The sequence below is a fragment of the Triticum urartu genome, chromosome 7A (assembly GCF_056163025.1).
Source record: "Triticum urartu cultivar PI428250 chromosome 7A, HENAU_Tu73, whole genome shotgun sequence".
Taxonomy (NCBI): Eukaryota; Viridiplantae; Streptophyta; class Magnoliopsida; order Poales; family Poaceae; genus Triticum; species Triticum urartu.
This window is the reverse complement of record NC_141879.1, coordinates 531832147-531838146: the sequence shown is the minus strand read 5'-3', so window position 1 is coordinate 531838146 and position 6000 is coordinate 531832147. Positions and strand designations below refer to the sequence as shown.

At 53.6% G+C, this 6000-nt stretch overlaps 1 pseudogene; it reads left to right on the top strand.

The window, feature by feature from the left end:
* The first annotated feature begins 722 nt into the window (after positions 1-722).
* LOC147960302 (uncharacterized) lies at positions 723-2273 on the top strand (annotated as a pseudogene).
* Positions 2274-6000: the final 3727 nt, after the last annotated feature.

Sequence of the window (6000 nt, the reverse complement as noted above, 5' to 3'; positions counted from 1 at the left end):
GGGGCAGCAGGATGGGTTGGTGGATGCCAGTTCTGGCCGACCTATTGGGTCTCGACGCTGGGGGTTGCCCAGGGGCGAGAAAGGTGGGACCTTTCCGCTCGTCTCTTTCGTTGGGGTGTAGCGGGTCTCGGGTGAGGTGGTGTCGAGGTCTTGGATGCTGGGGCGGCGGCCCTGGTGGTGGTTGCGCGGTGCTCTTGGGCAGAGCCCGTGCATTGGTGCTGCCTGGACACCATGGTCGTGTGGGCGGCGTGGTTGCCGGGGTGTGGCGTTCGGTGGCGGTGAATGTTGGCCGAGGTGAAAATCTGCTCTATCTTCGGACAGACCGGCGGCGGCGAAAATCGTTCCCTTCTTGAAGGCTTCGTCGCGGCTCTCATTGCCCGTCATGCGGCTCCGGGGGAAACTCTGATCCTTGGATCGGGCGGTGGCGGCGCTCCCGCGTCGTATCCTTTCTGAAGGCGCCGCCTTGGAGCGCATGGTTCGTCATATGTAGCTTCATCTCTTCGGGGCGGTAGTGCTAGGAGTGGTGTTGCTGCGCTCAGCGCCTATGTATCCTGTCCTGGGTGTGTGTGTGTGTGTGTGTGTTGCGGTGGCGTGGCGTGTGGTTGTACTGGATGCTTATGGTTTGGTGCTTTATATATAAAGCGGGGCGAAAGCCTTTTTCGGTATGAGATAGCCACACTCATTATGGGTGTCGTGCAGTTTCTCCAAACCCTAAGTCTTACATGGTATCAACCCTAACCAGTCCTATGTCTTTCGTTGCCGCTGCCGCGATCGCACCGAGCCACCGACCTCCTCCGCCGCCGTCGCGCCAGTCTCTACCACGGCGCCTGCATCGCCGTTCCTCTCCTCGTGCCCCTGGTCTCGGTCTACATCGGCCAATCCTCGATGATGGGTGCCTCCTCAGATCAGTCGCCGCTGCCGTCACCGACCGCGCCTCCGCCTGCTTGGGAGGGTCCTTCGTATGCTGGTCCCTGGATGGGATCGGCGCCCTACAGGCCCTACGGGGCTACTCCTCCGCCGCCAACAACCCCTATTGGGTGGCTCCTGTTGCTGCCGGATCGGCGCCCTATGGGCCCTACGGGGCTGCTCCTCCGCCGCTGTCAGCAGGCCCTTATGGGGCGGCACCTGTCGCTATCTCCGTGTACAACACCGTGTATGGTGCCTCACCCTACTCGGCCGCTGCGGCTGCACCACACGGCGTCGTGCCCGCAACGTCCTACACTGCCGGGTCTGGCAGGGCACCGGTTGTGCCCTACGGCACCTCGCCACCGCCGTTGCCCTACGGTGGCTACTACTCGCCAGCAATGGCCGCGCCCTATCCTGGAGCTCCTACACCGGCTGCTACTTCCTCCACAACGATGGGTCCTGGTGCATCTGGTGGTTCGTCCCACATGAGCTAGTACACGTCGCCTCCTGCCGCTGATCATGCCGTGGCCAGCGCGCCGTTTTACTTCGCGCATCTCATCCCAGTGAAACTGACGACGGATAATTATCTGTCGTGGCATGCACAGGTGTTGCCGCTTCTCCGCAATCGCTACCTGGAGGGCTACGTCGACGGTTCTTTGCCGTGTCCTCCACCACATCACCCGGCGTATCATGCATGGGTGGCTCAGGATCAGGCCATCCTTTCTGCGATCCAATCGTCACTCACCGAGGCGGTGTCCTCCTTGGTCCTCTTCACTGCCACGTCCCAAGAGGCATGGTCGGCCCTTCACACAAGCTTCGCATCTCAGCAGCAGGCCCGTGCTCACACTCTTCATACGGAGCTGGGAGAGACCAAGCTTCTTGACCTCAGCATTACCGACTACTTCGGCAAGATGACGCGTCTCGCAGACACCTTGGCCTCCATTGGTCAACCACTTCGCAAAGAGGACTTCACCACCTTCGTCATGAACGGCCTGGACGACGACTATGATAACCTTGCTGAGAACATCAATGGTTGTGATACTCTGCTTGAACCTCATGAGCTCTACGCCCGCCTCCTCGCCACGGAACAGCGCATCAAGTCCCGCCGTCCCAACCCGAGTTTTATTGCTGACAATGCTGCCACTCGTGGTAAAGGGAAGCTCTTCAAGTCACCTGCAGGTGGCAAATCAGTACCACTGACTCCACAGGCTCAGCGGTCGCCCGTCGCCGCCCCCTTGCCCACGACCGTGGGTGGTCGCCCGTGTGCCTGTTGCCCCTCATGCGGCGTTCAGCTCCCCTGTCAACTGTGCAGCCTTCCAGGTCACATCGCTTCCCGCTGTCATCGCCGCTTCTATTGGGGAACGTAGTAATTTCAAAAAAATTCCTACGCACATGCAAGATCATGGTGATGCATAGCAATGAGAGGGGAGAGTGTTGTCCACGTACCCTCGTAGACCGAAAGCGGAAGCGTTAGCACAACGCGGTTGATGTAGTCGTACGTCTTCACGGTCCGACTGATCAAGTACCAAACGCACGGCACCTCCGAGTTCAGCACACGTTCATCCCGATGACGTCGCTCGAACTCCGATCCAGCCGAGTGTTGAGGAAGAGTTTTGTGAGCACGACGGCGTGGTGACGATGATGATATTCTACCGACGCAGGGCTTCGCCTAAGCACCGCTACAGTATTATCGAGGTGGACTATGGTGGAGGGGGGCACCGCACACGGCTAAAAGATCAAATCAATTGTTGTGTCTCTAGGGTGCCCCCTGCCCCCGTATATAAAGGAGCAAGGGGGAAGGTGCGGCCGGCTAGGAGGAGGCGCGCTAGGAGGAGTCCTACTCCCGGTACCGGGAGTAGGACTCCCTCCCTTCCTTGTTGGATTAGGAGAAGAGGAAAGAGGAAAGAGAGAGGAAGGAAAGGGGGGCGCCGCCCCCTCTCCTTGTCCTATTCGGACTAGGGGGGAGGGGCGTGCGGCCCTGCCCTGTCCGCCTCTCCTCTTCTCCACTAAGGCCCACTATGGCCCATTAATCCCCCGGGGGGTTCCGGTAACCCCTCGGTACTCCGGTAAAATCCCGATTTCACCCGGAACACTTCCGATATCCAAATATAGGCTTCCAATATATCAATCTTCATGTCTCGACCATTTCGAGACTCCTCATCATGTCCGTGATCACATCCGGGACTCCAAACAACCTTCGGTACATCAAAACTCATAAACTCATAATATAACCGTCACCGAAACTTTAAGCGTGCGGACCCTACGGGTTCGAGAACTATGTAGACATGACCGAGACACGTCTCCGGTCAATAACCAATAGCGGAACCTGGATGCTCATATTGGCTCCCACATATTCTACGAAGATCTTTATCGGTCAGACCGCATAACAACATATGTTGTTCCCTTTGTCATCGGTATGTTACTTGCCCGAGATCCGATCGTCGGTATCTCAATACCTAGTTCAATCTCGTTACCGACAAGTCTCTTTACTCGTTTCGTAATACATCATCCCGCAACTAACTCATTAGTTGCAATGCTTGCAAGGCTTAAGTGATGTGCATTACCGAGTGGGCCCAGAGATACCTCTCCGACAATCGGAGTGACAAATCCTAATCTCGAAATACGCCAACCCAACAAGTACCTTTGGAGACACCTGTAGAGCACCTTTATAATCACCCAGTTACGTTGTGACGTTTGGTAGCACACAAAGTGTTCCTCCGGTAAACGGGAGTTGCATAATCTCATAGTCATAGGAACATGTATAAGTTATGAAGAAAGCAATAGCAATGAACTAAACGATCAAGTGCTAAGCTAACGGAATGGGTCATGTCAATCACATCATTCTCCTAATGATGTGATCCCATTAATCAAATGACAACTCATGTCTATGGTTAGGAAACATAACCATCTTTGATCAACGAGCTAGTCAAGTAGAGGCATACTAGTGACACTCTGTTTGTTTAAGTATTCACACATGTATCATGTTTCCGGTTAATACAATTCTAGCATGAATAATAAACATTTATCATGATATAAGGAAATAAATAATAACTTTATTATTGCCTCTAGGGCATATTTTCTTTAGCTTCAAGCAAGACTTTCTCGGCATCGGCAACAATGGCAAAGGCAATGAGAAACATGCTGCCTTGGCCACTCACGAGCCTGCTCGTCAAAGCAGGCCACACTCCATCATATCCCATCGATCCAACTTGGTATATGGACACGGGCGCTACGAATCATCTGACGGGCGAGATGGGCAAACTCTCCATCCAGGAGCCATACCGTGGACATGATCAGGTTCACACCGCCAGCAGAGTAGGTATGCACATATCACATGTTGGTCAGGCCTCTTTCTTAACTCATAAACAAAAATCTCTCCATCTTCGTAATGTCCTTAGAGTTCCTTCTGCTACTCGTAGCTTATTGTTTGTTCCTCAACTTACTCGTGATAACAATGTTTTCACTGAGTTTCATCCTTTTTTTTATCAAGGATCGGGCCACGAGGGACGTTCTGCTTAGAGGTCGCCTACGCGATGGACTATATGCACTTGATCTGCCTTCTGCTCCTCGGGTGCTCAGTGGTGTTCGTGTGTCGCCTACTCATTGACATGCACGGCTTGGTCATCCTGCCACTCCCATAGTTCGTAGTGTTCTTCATCGTCATAGTCTTCCCGTTGTGTCCAATAAAGATGCTGCCACAGTTTGTGATGCCTGTCAGCAATGCAAGAGTCATCAGCTTGTTTTTAGATTCGAGTCGTGTCGTCAAAACTCCACTTGAGCTTGTTTTTTCTGATGTATGGGGGCATTGCCCAAACTTCTGTGAGTGGTCATAATTATTATGTCAGTTTTATTGATGCTTATAGTCGGTTTACTTGGCTTTATCTTATCAAGCGCAAATCTGATGTGTTCGATGTGTTTCTACAATTTCAAGCTCGTGTTGAGCGTCTTCTTAAGCATAAGATTATCCATGTCCAGTCAGATTGGGGGGGGGGTGAGTATCACAACCTCAATTCTTTTTTAATAAGCTTGGGATTTCGCACCGGGTGTCTTGTCCTCATACACATCAGCAGAATGGCACGGCTGAACGTAAGCATCGTCATATTGTCGAAACTAGCCTCACTTTACTTGCTCATGCATCGTCACCTTTTCGGTTTTGGAGTGATGCATTTTCCACTGCTTGTTTTCTCATAAATAGGCTTCCTACACGACTCCTTGGGATGAAAACACCACTTGAACTGTTGCTTAATGAGGTTCCAGATTATACCTTTCTCAAAGTTTTTGGTTGTGCATGCTGGCCTCATCTTCGTCCTTACAATAAGCGTAAGCTTGAGTTTTGGTCAAAACTTTGTGTTTTTCTTGAGTATAGCTCTCTTCACAAATGGTACAAGTGTCTTCATATTCCATCCAACCGTGTCTGCATCTCGCGTGATGTTGTGTTTGACGAAAATGTTTTCCCGTTCTCGTCGTTGTCCACAACTCCCGCACCTCCGGTCTCATCCTCGCATTCCACCTCTCCACTGCCTGCTCAATTTGTTGATATTGCATACTCTCCTGCGTTGTTGCCTAACCATGTTGCAGGAACGAGTCGTGGAGCTCGCCTTGAGTTGCTGGAGGAGCCGGAGCTGTCGCCTGCACTTGACGTGGGGAGCAGTCTCATGCATGAGCCATGCACGTCTCGCCATGCACCTGCCACTGGACCGGGCTCTTCAGCGCCGGCCTTGCCCGTGCCGGCCTCCCCTGGGCCAGTATTTCCTGGGCCGGCCTCCCCTGAGCCGTCGCCTGGGCCGGCCTCCCCTGAGCCGGCCTCCCGAGACTTGGTCGGCCTCGAGCCAACTGGCTGACCTGCCCGGTCGACCGCTGCCTCGCCTGGCTCTGCCTCATCCTCGCCCGGCGCAGATGCTCCATCACCAGCCGACTCACCGGCTGCTTCTTCATCGCTGGTGCCGTCGCCACCTGCTGCACCACCTACTTCTGTTGCTCATCGACCACATACACGCAGCCGATCCAGTATTGTGTGTCCCAAGCAACGCAAAGATGGGACGGTGGCCTGGCTTGCGGCCTGTGTTGCTCACATCAAGGAAGATCCCTCGGCTG